Here is a 23605-nt window from a genome sequence, read left to right on the forward strand (position 1 = left end):
ACAACCTAATACATCAGCTGGAAGGGAGTCCAACACATACAAATGCTTCATAGGGAACTGGACAAAAGAAAATAAATTACTCTGTGGCGTGCGATTCAAGCCGTGATTTGGACAGTTAGTGAGGTGGAACCGTGAGAACATATGTCATGAAAGAGACAAGAGGCAGGTCATCGGACTGAGCGAGTGACGGGAGATTTTAGCAGGTGCGCCGTTCTGCTCATTTTGCATTCATGACCTTCCCGTCATTCTCCAGCTACCCCGCACAGAGATTAGCCCTCTCAGCAACCACTCAGCCGTGCCCGAAGAAACCAAACAAGGAGCTCAAAGCAATCCTTAAATTCTTTGTTGTGTGTTTGTTTGTTGAAAATGGGATTTTGCTATGTAGCCTAGACTAGGTCAAGCTCGCAATCCCCCTGTCTCTGCCTCCCATATTCTGAAATTATAGATGTGCACTACCACACCTGGTGGTTTTCTTTTTTTTCCTTTAATTAGTTGTTAAGTTTTTTTATTATTTATTTGTTTATGACGCTGGAGATTTACGTGGGACCTCAAACATGTGAGGCAAGTGTTCTACCACTGAGCTATAAAGACTTTTTTTTTTTAATGTAGTAGTGAGTGGGACAATTATTTCAAATTGACAACTGGACAAAAACCGAGAATAACTTAAGAGAGTCTCATTGAAGGGCTGTCTAGAGCAGGTTTGACCTATGGCTGTGTCTGGGAGGGGAGGGCTGTCTCAATGGCCCTAACAGAGGCGAGATGCCTTATCTAAGCGTAAGGACACCACCATTCCCTGGCTTTGCTCCTGGCTCTATGAACATAGAGAAAACTAGCTGAGCGCTGACTGTGAACGCAGTCGTTTCTCTCTGCTATTGACGATAGGTGAGATGTGACTAGCTACTTTAAGTTCTTGCTTGACTTCCCCTCAGTGACAGACCTGGAATTGTAAGCCAAATTTCTCCCAGAAAGTTGATTTTGTCAGAGCATTTTATCACAGCCACGGAAAAGAAACTAGGACAGTGTGCGTACGTTGTACGAAGTGACAGCATTCATAATGACATTTTCATTCAAGCATGTCACGGTCTTTGCTATATTTGCATCCCATGACTGTCTCTTGCCCCAATTCCTCTTCCTAGACTGGTCTAGCATCCTGGTTTCCCGCTGCTATTTAATGCTGCTCTCCACCAGAGGAAGCTAGGACTCCTAGCATCTGCAAATTCCTTTAGTGTGTGTGTTCTCAGCAGGAGCTACTGCAGATAGCCAGGTGGATGTTGCCAGACCTGTGCTAGGAGCGCTGCTCTCTCTCCAGCTCAACTGCTCCACGATCCACATAAGCCATCTTCTACAGCACAGCCCCGTGCTGAAGCTGCAAACCAAAGCCCACTCTCATAGCAAACGGCAGAATATATGCTATATGTGGGCTTTCCTACTTTTTGCTTATCATACTGCCTACACTTCAACAAAACCATAAACTTCCATGGTAAATGGTTTCTTGCCTAACTTCCTTCCTTTCTTCTTTCCTTCATTTTCCTTCCTTCTCTTCCTTCTCTCTCTCCCCCTTCCTCTCTTCTCACTTCTCATTCTTGCTTTCTTTTCTTTCTTTCTTTCTTTCTCTCTTTAGATCAGGTCTCATGTAGCCCAGGCAGGCCTCAAACTCACTATGTAGCCAAGGCTGAGGTTTAAATTCTCATTCTCCAGCCTCCACCTCCTAAGTGCTGGGATTACAAGAACATACCACTGTGTCCAGTTTCTATGGTGTAGGAGATTGAACCCAGGGCTTCATGCATGCTGGGTAGTATAGGAGAATGAACCCAGAGCTTCGAGCATGCTGGGCAAGCACTCTACCAACTCATCCACACCAGGTGGAGCCCCCACCCATGGTGTTATTGTTTAGTTATTTAAGTTTAAGATTATTTGTATTCTTTTATTACCTGGGAAAGATCTTTATAACTAGGCAGAAGTCGAGATGCCATAAATAATTGTGACAAATTCAACTACATAGAGATAAAATCTTCTGCAGGGTAAAATTATTCTGCAAGCAAACTGAAAGCAAAGAGCAAAGAGGGAGGGTGGTGTAATTCAGAACTGAGAAGATGGCCCAGTGGCTGTGAGTATCCACTGCTTCTGCAGAAGACCTCAGTTCAGTTCCCAACACCCACGTCAGGAAGCTTACACCTTCTTTAACTCTGGCTCCAGAAGGAGCTACCTGCCTCCCCCAACAGCTGCACTCACGTGCACAAAGCACATACCCACGCACGGATACACATAAATACACAGAATCAGAAATGGAACAGAATCTTTTACAAATAAAAAAGTTGAAAATGTTTTTAAAATGTGTGATTCATTTCTCAGAAATTCCATCTATTGTTGCCAATACATTTATTCACTTTCCCGGCTGACTGTTGAAAAATAAGCAGTGGCAAATCATTCAAAATAGTACAAAAGAAAAAGAAAAAGAGACAACACTCTTCAATATGTGGTTGAGGAATTTAGGGTAAAATTCACATGAAGAGATCATTTATTAAACCTAACCAACCTGATAAGGGCTGTCTGGGTGGGCTCAACCCAACCACAAATGATTTTACAGAGGAAGTCAAGAGTGTCAGAGTCAGAGACAACGTGGCACCAATGAGGAGATCAAAGAAAAACGGCTTGAAGATGTTCCTGTAGTGGCGGTGTAGATGCCGGAGGGCCACAAGTCAAGGAACACAAGCAATTTCTAGAAGCTGGAAAAGGCAAAACGATTGATTCACCTGGTCCCCACCCCCCCATCCCCAGATCCCACAAACCCCCCACCTCCCTAGCCTACCCCACCCCCACCACAATCTACCAGAGGGAGTGCAGAGGGTCAGCCCTTGGATTTTGGCACATCTGACCTCTAGACTGTAAAATAATTGCTGTGTATTATTTAAACCAAGGCGCTTGTGGCAGCTTCTCACAGCAGTAGAAGGAAACTGACACCCACGGGAATCTGACTATCCATGCCTATGCAGGGATACCCACAGTTGCTCCTCAGTGTCTGAGCGTTTAGCCTACAATGTGTGCTGGCACAGATGCACAAGGATGCAAGCACTACTTCTTTCTCTAAGAACAAAGGATTGGATTATTACCCATCAAACCAATGAAACTGTATCCAATCAATGTAATATTATGCAAGTGTACAAAGGAAGGAAGGGAGCTCTTTATGCCCGGACCGGAGACTATAACCAAGCTGCTAAAAGAGGGGAAAGGAAGGGGTTTTGGGAATGAGCACTGCGAGTTCAGTAAGGTAACAAAACTGACTAGGAGTGGGGAGGGGAGATAATACATACTTCTTTGTGAGCATAGAAACAAGTATCTGGGGCTGGAGAGATGGCTCAGAGGTTAAGAGCATTGCCTGCTCTACCAAAGGTCCTGAGTTCAATTCCCAGCAACCACATGGTGCCTCACAACCATCTGTAATGGGGTTTGGTGCCCTCTTCTGGTCTGCAAGCATACACACAGACAGAATATTGTATACATAATAAATAAATAAATATTAAAAAAAAGAAACAAGTATCTGTGGAAGAAACTAGCAATATGTGCCACCTCTGGGGACAGAGCTGGGTCACTGTCCAAGAGACGGAAGAGGAAGGCTTCCATACCCCTTCCTACATACCCTGTGCGTTCTATCCAAATCTATATGCAAATGGGTTATAGGAATAGGTTCCCATGGCTAAATTTAAATAAAAAACAAGAAAGATTATACATTAAACAAGATTAAGATTACGTAGTGCAAGCCAGATCACCACCAAGCCAGTAAAAATGTCGGTAGCAGGTACATCTCTCCAGAAACTTCATACGACACTGAGGATAGCCATGCCATGAACTCCTGCTACCCGGTGAATGCATGGTGCTCTCTTCAGCCTAAGAGGAGTAGGATTTGAGGGTGTTGTTCTAGGTCAGAGGTGAGCTGGAGGCCAGCACTGAGCTGGAGTAGAGACAGACTTATAAGAATTCGGGTTTGCTTAAAGCCGAAGGTGAGAACTCTCTGGAAGTCTATCAGATAGCTTGGCCCAGTCACAGAAATCTTGTAGGTAAGAGCATCACACTCAGGCTGGGGAGGTGGCTAAGTGGTTAAGAGCACTTGTTGATCTTACAGAACACCCAGGTTTGATTCCCAGCACCCACTTGGAGGCTCACAACTGTCTGTAACTCCATTCCCAGGGGATCCACAGCCCTCTTATGGTGTATAGACATGTATGTGAGCAAATACACATACATACAAAACAAACACAAAAAAAGGGGATCATACTTAACAAACTATTACATTACATCTCATACAGACAACAAATAAGGTCGGACTTCTATATCTACAGTTCCCAGAGCTGCAGATTGAACCAAACTTGAAATTGTATTTGAAAACACATCACACCTGCAACTGGGCACATACAGTCTCTTTTTCTTGTCTTAAAGAGGAGGATAGCAACTATTCACACTACAAGGCAGACACCATTGTCAGTGATCTAAAAATGGCTTAAGATATACAAGAGGGGCCAGGGAAATGGCACGGTGAGTGAAGTACTTGTCTAAGGATATGATCCGTTCCTGAAACTGTATTAAAAATCGGGGTTTGCTGGCTCAGTCTGTAATCCTACCACTCCTACTGCGAGGCCAGAGGTAGAGACAGAACCTCCTGGAAGCCTGCGGGCAGCTAACCTGAGTATGCTGAACGGGTAAGAAAGGCCCTGTCTCGGCAAGGTGAAAGGAGAGAACCAACTCCTCAAAGTAGCCTTGTGATCTCCACACAGGAGCATGCACACAGCCGCACACAATGCTTGCTGCAGCGGTGGCAGCTGCATTGGCAGTAGCTGCAGTAAAATGGCACATGCGTGAGGACGTGAACAGGTTAACTATGACTACTCTACCACTTTGTGTTAGATCCTTAACTGCCTGAGAATCTGAGCGTCCTCAAGGGGTCCTGGAACAAATATTCCTCTGAGACTAGGAGATGATTGTAATTTAAAATGTTTAAGGGCAAGCAAAGTGACTCAGTCGGTAAGATGCCTACTGTGCGAGTATAAAAGCCTGAGTTCAAATCCCTAGGAGCTGTGTGGAAAACCTGGCGCGATCATTTGAGCCCTTAATCCGGGCACTGGGGAGGCAGAGACAGGAGGGAGGAGTTCTGGGGTTCTCGTCAGCCTGTCTAGCCAATTGGTGAGTGACTGAGGAAGACACCCCCTCGCCCCAACAACCTCTGTTCTTCTTCACACCATGCACACACATGCACACTGCACACACATGCCAACATATGTAGACACACAAAAACGTGTAAGTGGTGGTTGTTTGTCAGGAAGTCAAGCTGACTCAGGTGTCCTCAATTACTTGGGGCAATCCTAAGGAGCACCCGGTGGCCGGGGGCAGTCTTGAGCTAGCAGCTGAGGGCAACAAGGAGGTAAGCTGCAGGGGAGCCTGTGGTCCCAGTGTACCGGCTCAGACTAAGGACACGCTCCTGGCAGGAAAGAATGGAGGCCAATGACAAAGTTATACCAAGTTAGGAATGGGCCTCTGATCTCCCCTGTGGCTCGGGAGTTCCTCCTGAAGGTGATGTCAGGAAGGCCCACAAACTATGGGATGGGGCGAGGAGACAGACAGAGAAAATGCTCTCCCACCTCAGGTAATAAACGTATTTCTTTCCCCCAAAATACCGTTAAAAGATATATTTTTTTAATCTTTAAAATAAAAAAAAATACCTTTAAGCTGACCTCCTGCCAAAGTCCACATCAATTATACAGGTTGAGTCAGGCGGATGCTCAGGAGGGATACTGTTTCATCCAGCTGGGCACTTTGTAGTTAGCACAAATGTAATATAACGCGCAGCAGAGTTCGTCAAGTGTCTGTCTGGATTTTCAGTTTTCATTAGTGCCATAATTAAAACCACATTTTCAGCTCTATTACCTGTAACAAGAAAGGAATGAGAAATGAGGTTGTCGGGGTCAGGCTTTCCCAGCTATTTATCCTGAGGATCTGCAGGCCACAAGCCGCTGGATTTGCTGTAAACCAGAGCGAGTGGCCCGGTGTCGCTCCCCGACCCATCCTGTGTGGCTTGGGAGGCACATTGATGAGGTAACTTCCTTGGAGTGGCCACTGGGCCTCGATGTCTGCACTGCACACGTGAGGCAGGCAAACGCACATTCCACCACACGGGTGGAATCGGCCCCAACTGGAGACAGGGACGGAAGCGATGGCTCTCTGGCTGAGAGAGTCTGCTGCTCTTGCAGAGAGGGCTTGAGTTCTAGGCCTGGGTCGGCAGCTCACAACCGATGGTGCTGACCATGCAGCACTGGCATTCACACACATATATCCAAACACATACACATAATTAAAAATAAATAATAATTTTTAAAAAGAAATCCAAAAGCCATAACTAACAAGAAAAAGAAAGGGGAAAAAGGACTCATCAGGCAAGTGTCCTGAACAGCCCCAGGACGTCTAGTCCTCAGGCAGCCCTATCACCATCAACAATCCTGAACTCCTAAGGAGCAACAAAATCATCCAGGAGAGGACTAGACTGAGGAAGAATGTCATCACACACACCCCAACATATGTCACACCTGCAGCCGGCACACATATGCACACATATGTACTTCAGAGAGTACATATTTTCCCTGAATACAGCAAATCTCATCTCCCAGCCTTCAAAGCAGACCTTCGAGCAGATTCTGGGATCCTGGCCACTGTTCACACTGTGTTGGTCCCACTTACCCTCACTTCTCTCTGGCGAGTGTGTGTGCTTCTGCCTCCTCTCCTCCCAGTCCGTTCCCAGTGGAGCAGCCAGCTCTGCACAAACCCTCCAGTGGCGTGGCTCTCGTGGTAGAAGCCTCGACGCTCATGGTGAGCCTAGAGGCCCCATCTGCTCCCTCTGTCCCCTCTGTCCCCTCTGTCAGTGACTTCTCTCACTCCCACAAGGCCCCTTCCTCCTCAGGTACCCCAGCTGGGACTTCACACTTCTGTTCCTCTGCCTGGAATTCTCTGTGTCTGAAGGCTTCAGCCATTGCTTTGTTGGAAATGACACTGTCATTCTTACCGGGAAACCCCTCTGGTCATGCTGTGTCATGGCGCAAGCCACCAGCAGCCGGGACACACAGCTGGCCATGGCAGCCTCCATTTCCTCTCTTGCCTTATTTCCTTCTAAATAGTTAATGTCCTCTGCTCCTTCATATATTTTATTTATTTATTTATTCATTTATTTATTTATTTATCTGTCTATCTCCCTCTCTACTCCCCAGAAAACAGATTTCTTCCAAACACATAGACTTGGTGGTTTGCTCATTGCTATGGCCCTAGTACACAGAGCCTGACCTCAGTAACCAGAGGACGAGGTCAAGAGAATGAACGCAAGATGGGGGTGGCTAGAGTCAGCAGTGGTTGCCTTTCTCTGGGTGGATGGTGACCAGTCCTCCCTCAGCCAGTTAGAAAGTGCTGAAACCAACCTTTCATGGACCAGACATCCCAAAGACAGACCTCCGGCAAGCCCTTTTTCTCTGGGGGAACCTCAAGGACTCTGCCATGCGCTGCTCCCCAACAGGTCCTCAGCAGCACTTGATGGGAGACACAAGCTGAACGTTGGCATCTGTGGGGGAAGCTCTGACACTTGCCAATAATACTGCCCTCTATGCATCTCAGCCCAGATCCTGAGTGACTGGGATGACATGCAGACTACCAACTTGGATGGATAATTTGAAATCTTCTTGACTGGGCCATTGTCAAACATGAGGGAAGGGGGGAAGGGAGGGACGGAGGGAGGGAGGGAGGGAGGGAGGGAGGGAGGGAGGGAGGGAGAGAGGGAATAACATTTTAAAGAGATCAGACTGGGATTCTATATTATCTCCAGGGATACATCCCCAGGGACTTGAGGACTAGACCCTTCCTCCTGAAGGTTCCACCACCTCCTCTTAGTGCCACCTAGAGGCCAAGTGTCAAACCCACGGATGGACATCTGGTGGATACTTAACCAGTGCACAGCAGCTTCAGGAGCAGGATATACTTCTTGGTGATGATGTTGTGAGACATTCTAGTGGAGGGAGCAATAACGTGACTGCAGATGTCACATGCAAACACTGCGTTGTGGCTTTGTGCCTTTGTGTGACAGAGTTTGAGAGGCTGCCAGGGAGCAGTGGTTGAGAGCAAGGTTGGTCTGTCAGCACTCCAGCCAAGCCAGCTGAATCAAATGCACCCCCGCACCTCGGTTCCATGACTTTAAAAATGGGTGCAATCATAGGAACTATCTCAGGGTCTTCGCAGACCCTGTGGAGCAATATGAGTCGAGTTCATCTTATGCTTGGGGGTGAGGCTTCTCCGAGAATCCTACTTACACTTCCTGTTCCATCATAACCCAACCCTTAAAGAGTCTTCTAGAAACCCATGCAGTGTTCTGTAGTTAGACTCCGTGGGTTGCAAGTAAAACGCAGAAACTTCCTGGGGAAGACATGAGGCCCAGGGAGCTGGCGGTGGGGTGGATGGGAAGCTGTTCTTTTGATGGACGGAAATGAGGCTCTCAAGCCCCGCCTACAGACTGGTCTCTTCTACAGTAGCTCACCAGTGGTCACATCCCACGCTGATTAGTTCCTTATGTTATGAGGCCCACTCATTTTATTGCCAGGCGGGCTGGGAAGGAAGTCCACATGCTATTCGTGGAATAAGAGCAAACGTGCTAAGTAAGTGCCCGTGCCGGAGAAGTAACCAACTGGGTTTCTGGTCTGAAGAGTTAGAGAGAAGGAAATGGTTTACAAAGAGCAGGCAAATGCAGAGACAGGGAGGGAGTCTAGGGGCGCCAAGGGGGAGGACGCAGAGAGGACGCCTTTTCTCTCCATTTGCACATCCTTTTATTTCTGTTGCAGAGGGGAGCAGGCGCCTGCGCTGCTCACTGCACACATGGAGCTGAGAGGAAAGCTTGCAAAAGCCAGTTCTTCTGCTGCGTGGGTCCCAGGGATTGAACTCCCAGTCGTAAGGCTTGGTGGTAATTTTCTTCAGTGGTCATCTTACCACCCAGGAGTGACTTCGTAATGCTATGAGGTTACTTTAAAGGGGAGGCAGATGGTTTGCAATACTGTCAATATACTAATTAAGTCAGACATTTTCAGATGGTGAGTTTCATGATATGTGAAATTATACCATAATTTAATTTTTTAATTAAAAATGTCTGGCCGTGGAGAAACATATTCAGATGGGATAGAGAAAAAGGAAAAAGAATAAGGCTCTTCGGAGAGGCCTCTAAGAAACTGAAGACTAAGGAACTGGAGGGAACTGGCCAGCCTGGGAGGTGCAAGGGAAGCTAGGGGGAATGAGAAGAAAGTCCTGGGAAGGGTGGACTTGCTGTTCCTCATTTGTCCCCAACAGAAAGGGGGAGGGGAGAGAGAGGTTAGAGTGGAGGAAGAAACTCGGTCCCCTGGACCCTGGGAGGTGCAGAAATGGGACATCCATCCTAAATGGAGGCTAAATAGGTAAGAATGCCCGTTTTCCTCCCCCATTTTTGAATGGCCCCTTGCAGTTCCCAGCATGCAACTCATTTGCTACCAAGGGCGAGGCAGAAGCTAAGGGGATCCCTCTGGCAGCCCTGCTTTCCCGCTTTGAAAAGAACTGTAACCGAAAGTTACAAATTGCAAGATAACTTTATTCCTGGGGAACAAATCACATACAACAGTGAGTTTATTGTCTGTCCGAAAAGGGGGGCTCCTTATCTTCTCCCCATCTGACTCACAAAGGTGCAAAAGGCTTTTGGCTTCTTTTCTAGAGATAGTGGCTATGCTATTGTTAAAACAGGAGTACCCTCTACAGGCAAAAATCTAGATTGCAGCTTAAATTAAACCAAGCCAGGAACAGGCTTTATTAATAGTGTAACTGACAAACGGCCATTAAGCTCATTCCACCGTGGCAAGCCAGTTCCTCTGTGTTCCTGAAAGCTGGAGAGAAATGTATAAAGGAAGATGTAAAACTTTCCTATCCAATTGTTATATAAACAGCTTCCTCACCGTCCGTCTCGGGCCATATTCTCCCTCTGCGGACGAAAAGGAGGGAGGGAAAGGAAGCGAAGGAGGGAGGGAGACCTGATTAGCCAATATTCTACCTCATAATGGAATTATAAAGAGGCGGCAAGTTGCTAAGTGCCTTCTCGTGTTTGGCATAATACAAAGTATTTTAGAAATGCAAGAATTTGTTATCTAAAGTAACAATGAAGACATACAGGCTTCTTGGCCTCAGTGACTATGGCATGAGATTGGGTGAGAACCAGGACACCAACCATTCAGCCATAGTAGGAGTATGTTTGAGGAATTTATGATATTCAGGGGGTGATTTTGGGGGGAAGGAAGAAGAGATGGATGGAAGCATGAAAATATACCATAAGCATGAAGATAAAAAAAAATCTCCCCTGGGGAAGGATTTTTCAAAACAAAAAGTAGCCAGAGACAGGGGACTACACAGCACACATACACACCCTGCACCTCCCTGTCCCCAAGATTCTAGGGAGGGGAGATCTATTTGGGAAATAGAAATAAAGGGAAGATACACAGAGCCTCTAAAAGTGGCACGGGAGCTTGTAATGAATCTCATTCCTCTAAAGGATCCAGGACCACGGCGGTGGGGGTGGGGGGGCTAAACTCCATCCTGCCACTCTGTATCCACTGATTGATAGCCATTACAAACCCAAATCTATTCACTAGACAGAATATGGTCCAGCATTCCGGCATGTTCCGTCCTTAAGTAGCTTTCAATACTGGCCTGTCTTCTCCATGTTTGTTTTGGTTCCCTCCGTCCACGTGGGAGTCCACGGGCTTTTTCACCCACTCATCATCTTGCCTCCTGCCGCTTCAGCCAGGAATGAGGCAATAATTCACCCAGACGCTGGGGTTCTCAACCTGACTGCACTGTGCTGGCTTCATGCCTCAGGCATTCCAGTGTTGGACTCCAAGGCAGAGCAAACCATGGGAGCGACCTGACTCACGATGGCTTTTTTGACTCAATGGAAGGCTGGAAAACGAAGAAAGAGAGTCCCCAGAATGGCGGCGGTGCAGATTCTTTTTTCTCTGAGTCCATGGTCATATGACGCTCAACTGCTTCTAGGCGGCATTTCAACTTCAGACCAGTGGGGGCTTTTCCACAGCTTAAGAGAAAAGGAAACTATTGTGTAGAAGCTTGTTAATACATTGCTTAAAAATAAGTCACCAGGATGGGAGTGTGGCTCAGTGAGGCCCTGGGTTCCATTCGCGACACTGAGATAGATAGATAGATAGATAGATAGATAGATAGATAGATAGGTGGATGGATACATAGAAACCAAAAGACAATGCTGCAGGTGGTGGTGTCACACACATGTAATCCCAACACTCAAGGGATTGAGATAGGAGGAAAGTTCGGGGTCTTAATATGTTGCTAGCCTGGGCAACATAGGAAGACCCTGTTAAAGACAGAGGGAGGAGAGAAAAGATAACTGGGTAGGGAGGGAGGGGAGGAAGAACAAATGGCGAGATGTAGCTCAGCAGTGAAAGCACCTGCAGAGTTCATGCCTGGGCTTGATCCTCAACATTGCAGGAAAACGGATTAGGTAAACAAATTACAAATCCCTAAAAGTAGCCAGCTGCTGTTGCCTTTGTGCGCTTCTGTCTGGGCTGAAGAAACCTGCAGCGCCCCCTGTCGGTTGGTGTAGGGCCAGCTCATCTTCCACAGAGGCACAGGTTCACGGTGTAGAAAGTGTGCATGCCCAGACAGAACTCCCCAGAATGAAAAGGGTTCCAACTGCTTCATTGCAATGACTAAGTCACAAACAGATTTTCACATCAGAAAAACCTACTTACTCTATTCTAATAAAGCCTTTCTATTCTAATAAAAGTTTTAACATCTGAGAAATAAAAATTATCATCCCAAACCAATGAGAAATCATTCCCATGGAACCTATGGGATGAGCCTATGTGCACAGTGGGAGCTGGGTGTCCCCCAGAGAAGACTGGATGATGTGAGAGAAAACATGTCTGTTCTTTGATACAACATGTGTTTTTGCTTAATGGACTTAATATGGGTCTTATTTTATTTAATCTTCATGCAGAGCCAGGCACTTAGTTCCCTTTCCGAAACTATGGACTTCTGCATGGGTACAAAATGGTATCTGAAAATAGGAAGAAACACAAGCCAGGAGTGGTCCGGAGAAAGGCTACTGCTCACGACTAGAAAGGGGGCCAGTCATCAGAAAGACTTCTGCCTTAGAATTTCCATTGCTGTGAAAGACACCATGACCATGGCAACTGTTATAAGGAAAACGTTTAATTGGGGCTGGCCTACAGTTTCAGAGGTTCAGTCCATTATCATCATGACAGGGAGCATGGCGGCATGCAGGCAGATGTGATGCTGGAGAAATAGCTGAGAGTCCTACATCTTGCAGGCAACAGGAAGCCAACTGACAGAATGGGTGGTATGCTGAGCATAGGAAACCTCAAAGCCCGCCCCCACCGTGACACACTTCCTCCAACAAAACCACACCTCCCAGTGTCACGCCCTATGAGATTGTGGGAGCCAATAACATTTGACCTACCACAGCATCCCAAGGGGTCATTAACAGACCAAAGCCAAGGGTGTCTAAGTAAAGTAGCCACTGACGGACACTAACCACAAGTACAAAACTGTGAGAAGTGAGGAAAAGTCACCGAGTTAGCCATCCTGAAAATGTCATAATGCGCAAGGTGAGTCTGGCAAAACCACAGCATATGCCACACTGGGCTATTAATTCCTAGCAAAGGCCACTGCTCTGCCATGCTGCTATCAAATCAACTGACACATCCTTTAAAGTGCCAAGGCATTTAGCTGAGCCAAACATGTCTTCACATGGTACCTGCTGATGGCCTCAGTCTGAGGAGCTCCAGGTGAGGCTTGACTGAGAGGCTGAACCCACATCTGCCATCCAGTCACAGAGTACGTGCACCGTGACCACAAAGCCCCGTCACGCCCACCCATACTCACACTTCCTTTCGGCTCCCTGGCAAGCTGTTCCTCGGCAACAGGAATGTATCTGCTTCACTGTGACAGGGTATCAGGACGCCAGGACCCTGTTGAGCTCTTGCTGTGTTGACGTGTTCTGCCACCCTTCTTCAAGGACACCATGGTAAAGGAAGGACTCCAGGGCAAGCCTTCCCAGAGCCGCAAGCTCCCTCTGCTCTCTGTCTGCACAACGTATTCATGCCCCTGGACTGCCCCTCCTCTTACCGAGGAGGTGACAGGGGTAAAGGAAGCGGCTTGACCGCGCTTCACTCCCACCACTAACCACTTTACTTCTACCCTTCCATGTTTTCCTCTTTTCTCACGCATGACTCGTTGGGGGAAAACCATAGGAATTCTTACATTTCTTCACAAATCTTACCTAGACCCATCAAATGGCTTTTGGACTTCAAGTCAAGAATCAGACACTTGGCGGTCACTCTTTTCATGCCAAACTTTCCTTAGAGCGATGGTCACTGTTGCTGGGTGTCACCCTCAAGGGAAGACTTCCATTTGAAAGCGAGGAGATCCAAAAAAGCATAAAGGAATAGGGGACATACGAGTTATTACTCCAACACACGGCACCGCAGAAACACGGGAAGAAAAGGCTTAGCAAGAGATGAGGGTGAAAAGGAAGGCGTCACATGTTCTTAGTGTACAGAGGTTGCAACTTCACATGCATGGAATCCCTATGAAATAAACCCGGAGGAGCAAAAGCCCAGATCATATCCATACAATAAAATATTCGGCTGCGAGGAAGACAAAATGCTGAGTTCCACTACCTCCGGGAACTTCCAGAACATGCTGTTAAATGACATGCAAGGGGTGGTGTAGTGGTATGAGTCCTTTTACAGGAAATATTTAGAGTAGATACATCAATGCAGCCAGGATACAGATTGGAATGGCAAAGGATTGTGGGAGCAGTGATAGACAAGAATACTTCCAGGAGCTTTTCGTTGGAGCAGTAGAGAAACGTTGGAACCAGAAGTGGCAGATGCACAGAGTGAATGTACTAAATACCCAGAAATATTTACTTGAAAATGGCAAATTTTATAAGAATTTCTCCCTAAGGCAGGCAATAGTGGTGCACACCTTTAATCCCAGCACTCAGGAAGCAGAGGCAAGTGGATCTCTGAGTTCGAGGCCAGCCTGGTCTACAGAACTAGTTCCAGGACTGCTATGGCTACACAAAGAAGTCCTGTCTTAAAAAACAAAACAAAAAAATTCTCCCTGAATAAATTATTTAAAAAAAAAGACTCAAGGTTGCTTAAGGTGGAGAAATGCTTCATTTTGTACAAAGGGCAGCACACTATTCTGGAGAGGAGCAGGAACTGCTGCATGCTTGACTGCCACTATAAGCACGCCTCCATCTTCAGCAGCCCAAATCTGCATTGGGATACACAAATAAGCATGACTCTCACTGTACATAATTATAATTTACTTTAAAAATGAAGATCCATCCAATAGTCAGAAATGAAATTAATGCTGCCATCTTAGTTAGGAATTCCAATCCTGTGATAACATCATGACCAAATGCCACTTGGGGAAGAAAGGGTTGATCTCAGCTCTCAGGTCGCTCTCCATCACAGAGGGAAGTCAGGACAAGAACTCAAGGCAGGAACCTGGAAGCAGGAACTGAAGCAGAGGCCATAGAGGGTGTGTTTATTGGCTTGTTCCTTGTAGCTTGTTCAGCCTGCTTTCTTATAGAACCCACGACCGCAACCTCAGGGGTAGCACTGCTTGTGAAACCGAGTCCCCCACACCAATACTCAGTCAAGCACCACAGGTTTGCTCACAGGACATTCAGGTGGGGACATTTTTCTCAAGTGAGGCTCTCTCTTCTCCCAGTGACTCTAGTTTGTGTCAAGCTGACATAAAATTTGCCAGCACAGTCACTAACTAGAATGCACCATGGACCATTTCACTGGAGAATGACCATTTCATGGGAAGGGCAATTAAAAAGAAGAAGGAGGAGGAGGAGGAGGACGAGGACGAGGACGAGGAGGACGAGGAGGAGGAAGAAGGAGAAGGAGATGAAGAAGAAGAGAAAAGAAAAAAGCTCTTGCGAAAGTTTACTGTAATGAGATAAAAACCACAGTGGCTACAAATGAAAGCGATCACACTGCCACTCTGAGGTGCCTTGTACCCACCATTCGCCATGCGAGGATTTGCTGTGTATGAGCTTGTTAGAGAACTTAATTAGAGATTTTTAAAGATAACTATGTAAAACATCATGAGTGTATTACTAAAGGAAAGTGCAGCTAGAGAAGCAGTCACCGATACTTGAGTTCAAGCGGGCTGTTTGTGAAGTGAGGCAGCATAAATTTCCAAGGTCTGCTGTACAAGAGTTTAAACTATTCTTGGCAAGAACTTCAAGCATTGTATTTTGTTCACTTCAAAGGTGTTCTGGCTGTCCAGTGATGCTTGACAAATGCTAGGGAACTTCTTGGCTCAAAATATTATTTTGTCTTTATCCCCAGTAGCCCTGTGGGTTGAATGGGCTCCGTTGGACAGTTCCCACAGAGGGGATGTCATGGGGCGGGTGGGCTTACACCTCACTCCTGCATGGCAGTTGATATTAGCTGTTGGCTGAGAGCCAACATGCAGGGGTCTGTATGTGGCCTACACCTGGCCTCTTCCTAAGACCTGTGGAGCACAGCACATTGCTAAATTCCCGGAGGAAGTGTCCCAACATCATGTACTCCAAGACACTCCAGCTCTGTGACCTCTGAGGACCCCTACTTGGAAACCAGCCATCGTCACTTCCATCTCATGCTGTTAGTTAAAGAGCACATGGCACTGACGAGCTTACTTAGCAGATGAGAGTGCTTGATGCTCTTCCAGAGGACCTGGGTTCAGTTCCCAACACCCACATCCGGTGGCTCACAACTGCCTGTAACTCCAGCTGGCCTCTAGGGACACTGGCACACCCAGCATATGCTAACATGGATGTATACACACATATAAAAATAAATACATTTTTTAAACAAAACAACTCAGTGGGCCAGCGCAGAATGTAGGGAGGGAACAATAAGGAAGCAAGAATACTTGGGGCATATTTTACTACAGACCAGCTTTGGATAATTTCCAAAAGAGGTATTAATATTCATGGCACTTTTGAAATAACACTGTTTTTGGTTTGTTTTTGTTTGTTTGTTTATTTGTTTGCTGTTTGTTTTCCTTTGTTTTGTTTTTTGAGACAGGATTTCTCTGTGTAACCCTGACTGTCCTGGAACTTGCTTTGTAGACCAAGCTGGCCTCAAACTCAGAGATCCACCTGCTTCTGCCTTTAATTCTTTCTGAGTGCTGGAATTAAAGGTGTGCATGACCACACCTGGCTCAATATTAAATTTTCCATTCTAAAACATCAGTCATTCTAGCAATATTTATTAAAAATATTAAAGTTGTAATTTTAGAATGTCTGCTTCATTCATTCATTTATTGTGTTCCTACCATGTTCCCATTGACACACTATGGATACAAGAAAATACCTGGGATCTGTCTTCTTGAAGCTTAGAGATTACATCATGGAAAGAAATAATATTTGGAAAGCTCCATCTATTCATTTGGAGTGCAAAGGAAATATTCACCATAAAGCAGCATGGAAGGGATCAGGAGATGCCAGGAGACTCATGGGGAAGGGTCTTCACAAGCATCAAGGTGCTTGGCATATGATTAGGAGATGGCTTAAAGTGGAATAAAAGGGCTATGGAGGAGCAGAAGCTCGAAGGTTGCTATGGAGATGGAGAAAGGGATGTGAAGTGAAAGAATTAAAAGAGACATTACACAGTCAGATGTCAAACTACATCCACCAGTGAAGGTGGGATGACTCAGGAGCAGAGTTACCATGACTTGGAAGGAAAGCCAGTCTGAGGATGAGACAGAATTCTTGTCTTGAACATGTGGATTCTTACTGCCCAACAACTGCAAAGATGGGAAACAGCAAAACAGGACCTCAGAGACAGGCAGAGCCAGAAGCAGAGCAGAATCAGCAAATAATGAGCCACTAAAACCACAAACGCACTAAGACAGAACAAATGAGGAAAGCCAGGTTGTTCTTAGTTTGTTTTTCTGCTTTTTTTAAAAAAAAATAATTTTATTTTTATTTAGGATGGAACCCAGGACATTGCTGTTGCTTGGCAAACTCTACCGCTGATCTATATCTCCCATATGTGTGTGTATTATATATATGTGTGTATGTGTGTGTGTATTATATATGTGTGTGTGTTACATACATAAAACATATGTGTGTGGTATATGTGTGAATAGAACATGCATATGTGTGTATTATATGTCCATATATAACAGATATGTGTGTATACACATATGTATAAATGGGCAATAGAGCTGATCCCAGGCAGGACTTGAACTTTTGATTCTCCCACCTCAGTCTCCCCAACATCTGGAACTGCAGGTTTTGGGTCGCACATTGTTTGATCACATTGCTTCTTGAGAACTGAAGGAAGAAACAATTTTATTAAGACAACGCTGGTCATCAGAATGACACATCACAGAGAGATCATGTGAGATGCTGATTGCAGGAGGTGAATGAAGGTATTGTCGGAGACTGCCACTGAGGCCATTGAAAGAACGCCAGAGTAGAGGCTGACATTCTCAGTGCGACTGTGGAAGGTGGCAGCCAAACATGACATTCTTTGTGTTTAAGCTTTTGGGATTATTGTAATGGAAAAATTAAAAATTGCTGCAGATCCCTGGCAGGCAGGGGGCAGCAGGTCCCAGGCAGGGATGGCGCATGAGACCACAAGGCAGGTCTCAGAAGGTGGCTGGTCCCTGGGGCATCCCCTGCGGCAAGCCATGTGGGCAGCAGGTGAAAGACAGACAGACACACCATGTAGAGTAAGGTTAAATATTTATTTAGTGATTATGAAAGGGAAGGGAGAGTGAAAGAAGAACAGAGCGGGGGGGGGGGAGAGAGAGAGAGAGAGAGAGAGAGAGAGAGAGAGAGAGAGAAAGAGAAGTTGCCTCTCCAAAAGGGAGAGGGAGAAAAAAGACTAAGGCTGCAAGCAGCAAGGGAATGGGCGTGGCTTGTCTCTTAAAGAGACAGAACAACCATTACATTCCCATCTCTTTTTATAATAAAAAAAGGCAGGACTCACTAAACATAGCAGACAATGAGGACTACTGAGAACTCAAGAACAATAGCAATGGGTTTTTGATCCTACTGCACGTACTGGCTTTGTGGGAGCCTAGGCAGTTTGGATGCTCACCTTACTAGACCTGGAAGGAGGTGGGTGGTCCTTGGACTTCCCACAGGGCAGGGAACCCTGATTGCTCTTTGGGCTGACAAGGGAGGGGGACTTGATTGGGGGAGGGGGAGGGAAATGGGAGGCGGCGGCGGGGAAGAGACAGAAATCTTTAATAAATAAATTAATTAATTAATTAATTTTAAAAAAGGCAGGAGGTTAGGCACCACAGGTTAAAGGAATTGGGGCGGTGGGTTCTCAAGACTTCTTCCTGCTTATTTGTGGGTGTCATCTTTGGGGGGGAACCTGAGAAGGCTGGGTGCTGGTCACATCCTAGCATAGTTGGTCTCTTTACTCCTGTCTAGTGTTTGTGGCATGGAAATGTCTGGTGTCTCTTATACCTGTTTAGGGTATTGGCAGAACAGAGGATAAAGTTAAGGAAAAAAAGTTTAGGACCAGGGAATTGAGGAGGATGTATCTGACCTGTTTAAGGTGGATCCTTCAATTCAGCTCCCTGGAACTCACAAGAATTCTTTGGGTTTGTAAAAACAGAAGTTTTAGACATATACTCTATATAAACAGTAGCATATTTATGTCAGAATGACTGTGACAGATATTTTTGCACAATGAAAAATCTACCTGGTAAGAAAGAAAAAAGTCAGGTTCTTATCTTATAAAGAGGCATATTTCTTATTCTCTACTTTTGTCTTTTCTTCTAGAACTTATTTTTCTTGTTGAATCTCATAAAGAAAGCAGGCAGACTGTAGCTCTGTCTATCAAAAAGCTTGGCTGTGGGGATAACAGTGATAGGGTACAGTGTTGGGTCTGAAGAGACTGGTGGTTGGTCTTCATTATTGTGTCTGTCTGTCTGTCTATTGCAACACTTCATTTCTTTTATTGACTCTTTTTTTAAAAAGCTTAAAAAAGAATCACTGATGTTGGAAGATTTCACAGAAGAAAAAAATTGGTCATGTAGAAGCAGCACCTCCTGTGAGCTAAAGGAAAAGAGGTGATGCCAGCACTCGGGAGGCAGAGGCAGGCGGATCTCTGGGAGTTCAAGGCCAGCCTGGTCTACAAGAGCTAGTTCCAGGACAGGCTCCAAAGGCTACAGAGAAACCCTGTCTTGACAAAAACCAAACCAAACCAATCAAACAAACAAAGAGGCAAACATTGCTAGGGCTACACCCAACACAGAGTCAGTCAGGCCAAGCTACCCTCTGAGAAAGCAGAGGAAGGGTGGCTGCTTCTGGAGATAGTTGTGGGGAAAATAGTAGGAAGGGTAAATAAAAAGACTAATCAGTGTGTGTGAACCCTTGGCTAAAGTAGATGTTGGCACTTTCCTCTTGCCCTATTGAGAGAAATATGCTTAAGTATTGTCTTACAGTTTCTATTGCTGTGAAGACACACCATGACCATGGAAACTCTTAGAAAGGAAAGCATTTAATCTGGTGGCTTACAGTTTCAGAGGTTTAGTCCATTATCATCACGGCGAGAAGCACGGTGGCATGCAGGCAGACATGGTGCTGGAGAAGGAGCTGAGAGTCCTACATCCACAGACATCAGGGGAAGGTTGTGTGTCACACTGGGTGTGACCTGAGTATATAAGACTTCAAAGCCTGCCCACAGTGACACACTTCCTCCAACAAAGCCATACCTCCTAATAGTGCCACTCCCTGTGGGCTAAATATTCAGATACATGAGTCTAGGGGGACATTCCTATTCAAACCGTCACACCTATGTGTCTAAATGTTTGAGTTTTCCTTACTGTGGGTTTGGCAGTGACAAAAATCAAACCCAGGGCTTCACTCATGCTAGGCAAGTGCTCTACCTAAATCAAACAAAGAGAAAGAAAAAGAAAAGGGGGAAATGAAGAAAATGCTGTTCACTGGGCAGTACACCCGTGCTTAGACACACTCACTTACTAGCTTCTGGAGTCAAAAAAAAAAAATCAATCATCCCTTGTCTGGAGGAGCACGTGCTCCAGCCATCATCACGCGTTCCAAGGCATGGAGGGGCACGTGCTCCAGCCATCGTCACGTGTTCCAAGGCATGGAGGAGCACGTGCTCCAGCCATCATCACGTGTTCCAAGGCATGGAGGAGCACCTGCTCCAGCCATCGTCACGTGTTCCAAGGCATGGAGGAGCACCTGCTCCAGCCATCGTCACGTGTTCCAAGGCATGGAGGAGCACGTGCTCCAGCCATCGTCCTGTGTTCCAAGGCATGGAGGAGCACGTGCTCCAGCCATCGTCCTGTGTTCCAAGGCATGGAGGAGCACACGTTCCAGCCATGGTCACATATTCCATGCAGTTACTTTTTTTAGCCAGCACCCTCATGCTAAGTGACAGACTGTCCCCTTAAGTAAATACAGTGGTGACAAAAAAGCGTGAATCAGGGACCATTGGGACAGGGTCATTCGCACAAACCTTTCAGTCAAATAATATCATCATTCAGTTTAAGATTTGAACAGTGATGTAGACTCTATGGTCTCTAAAGTATTAATATATTCTAATAATTCAAACAGGTTATGTTTGAATGTGATTTTCTGATTAAGGCACTATGTATTAAATGACTTCTTTTAAAAAAAGAAGGAGGGGAGGAGGAGGAAGAGAAAGAGGGAGAAGAAGAGGAGGAGGAGGGGAAGGAGAAGGAGAAGGAGAAGGAGGAGAAGGAGAAGGAGAAGAAGAAGAAGAAGAAGAAGAAGAAGAAGAAGAAGAAGAAGAAGAAGAAGAAGACAGGGATGTGGTTGCATCCCTTCTAGTCCAGTTTCAGAACAAACAGATGTAAATACACCATAGGCAGGATTTGGCCACCTTGAGAAGGGGCCTGGTGGGGGACAGCACCCTCCCCTGATTGAAAGCCACAGGCATGGAGCATCCTTCCAGCATTTGGCAGCCTCGATTACAACAAGCTGCCAAGTACATGGCTGCCAGGAACCGACCAGATCCACAGAGACACCAGTCACTTTTGAACGCTGAAAAATGTTAGCAATATACCATAATAAATGTAGACCTGACTCACTTAATCAGATCTGAGTCCCAGGCTGGGGATTTCTATACGGAAGGGAGATGTTTATTGAAATCTTAAATTTCTGCACCGTCTCCTGCCCAAGGAATAACAGAACTGTTGTCTATGTGGCCTTGCCAGTTTGCTTTATGTTTCAGGTCATTAATATGGATGCTTGTAACACACATGGTCCCAATTCCTTCTGAATTCACTTCCGTATGAAGTGCTGACATCATGCTCTTCCCGTTGTCTGGAATCTAAGTGGGGAAAGGACTACCGAGAGAAAGGTTCTTTTTCTGCCCCTGGCACACGTCCCTGAGTCTTGTTGACAAGCTGATGAGACTGAGAAAGGTGTCAGTTGCTCCTCTGTGAGAACAGTCTAGGCTTGGAGCACTGGAAAGGGTGGACAGAGAAACTAGCTGGTCTTCCCCTTCAAATGAAGGTGTGTAAGGTGTGTAATCAACTCTGTTGGCCCTGGCTAAATCTCCCAGCTTTTTTTATATATAACTATTACATGTTCTAGTTCATGTCTGATGATGTGATAAAATATACTGACCTAAATAAATAAATAAATAATATTTTTTAAAAAAAAACAAGTTTAGAAGAAAGGGTTTATTTGGCTTAGAACTCCAGGTCACAGTCTATGCTCCAGAACTCAGGATCATGTCACATCCACAGTCAAGAGCAGAAAAAGAATAAACATATCCTGGTTTGTTTGGTTTCAGCTAGCTTTCTCCTCCTTTATTCTGTCCAGGAACCCATGCCTAGGAAATAGATGTGGGAGGGGAAGCATGCTGTGAATATGTTTTATTGCCATTGGTTAATAAAGAAGCCACTCATGGTCAGAAAATAATTACAGATACACATGCAATAAAGACAAATCCAGATGGAAGAGATCTCTAGATGGGTCACAGTGTTGGATAAATGTACATAGGCTTAGGAGAGAGAAGGAAAAAAGTATAGCAAGTGCTCGCTTCGGCAGCACATATACTAAAATTGGAACGATACAGAGTAGATTAGCATGGCCCCTGCGCAAAGATGACATGCAAATTCATGAAGCGTTCCATATTTTTTCAGAAATCTTTAATAAATAAATTAATTAATTAAAAAAAGAAAAGAGTATAGCAAGCTATAAATAGAAGTAAATCATTTAAAAAATAAGATCTTTGAGGGGACAGAGTACAGACTGTCATAGATTAAAAGGAGTAAAGAAAAATAAGCCACATATAGATGAAAAATACACAGAGATTCTGGATTATGTATATTATTGTGCTTTCTTTGAATTTTTTGACTGTAAAGAAGCTAAGACAGAGAGACATTTCATTGTATCAACTACTAAGCTAAACCAACATATATCTTTTAGAGGTATCATGACTTCAGAATTTGGGTCTAAGGATTTGTTGCTTTGGAAAAGAGGTTCTTCTTTTGTTTCCACAAAGGGTGAGAACCTGTGAAATCCTTCCAGACTAATGTGGTTTGATGGACCAAGACCCCCACAAAAGGTTGCCATGAACACTCCCAAAAAAAATTACTTTACCCAACAAAAAGCAAGAAGCAGTTTGGAGAGAACTATGCCCAAATTCCCTAAATAATTTTTTTTTATAAATGTTTCTTTACATTTAAAGGGGGACATGATATAGATATGAATAATTTGCATTGGTATGGATCTTGGTCTATTGAAACAAGTTTTAGGTCAATCTTGTTATATGTATTTTTCTGCTCTTGATTAAGGTATTGTGATTGTGCAGTTCACTTAAAATGTAATGGATAATTAAGAAATACAAGTTAATAATAGATAGTCATCTACAACAGTCAAGTTTATAGACATGTTAGGTTTTCTATATATATAGAAATATATTTCAGATGGATAGTTATTCTTCAGACCTTTTAGAGACCTTCAGAATATGGCAAAATGTTTTAAGAAGTTAGGACTTTCAGCTGGGCAGTGGTGGCACAAACCTTTAATCCCAGCACTCGGGAGGCAGGGGTAGGTGAATCTCTGTGAGTTCAAGGCCAACATGGTCTATAAGAGCTAGTTCCAGGATAGGACCCAAAGCTACAGAGAAACCTTGTCTCAAAAAAACAAAAAAAAAAAAAAAGTTAGGACTTTCGATGACAATGAGACACATCTGCTCCTGGCAGCACCAATCTACTTCAAGAGGAAGATGGGCATTGAAGAGGCTCCTTATGGAGTTGGCTAGCCATTTGGGCAAGAAACTGCTTTTGTCTGGACTGCTTGATGTTATGCTGTATGAACTAGACTTGCAGGATGGTGTAGGAGGCCCTTCTCTATTTGTGTTGCTTTCGTTGGTTATTAAAGAAACTGCCTTGGTTTAGTTGATAGGGCAAAACTCAGGTAGGCAGGGAAGACAGAACAGAATTCTGAGAGGAAGTAGGCAGTGAGGCAGACGCCATG

The 23605-nt window shown here is 45.2% G+C and overlaps 1 non-coding gene across 1 annotated transcript; it reads left to right on the forward strand.

The window, feature by feature from the left end:
* Positions 1-22155: 22155 nt before the first annotated feature.
* Positions 22156-22262, forward strand: LOC121435162. Its single transcript, XR_005972550.1, has one exon. It is a non-coding gene; the product is annotated as a U6 spliceosomal RNA (small nuclear RNA).
* Positions 22263-23605: the final 1343 nt, after the last annotated feature.

The sequence above is a fragment of the Microtus oregoni genome, unplaced genomic scaffold (genome assembly GCF_018167655.1).
Source record: "Microtus oregoni isolate MIOR12 unplaced genomic scaffold, Mior012 000045F_ref0000178, whole genome shotgun sequence".
NCBI lineage: Eukaryota > Metazoa > Chordata > Mammalia > Rodentia > Cricetidae > Microtus > Microtus oregoni.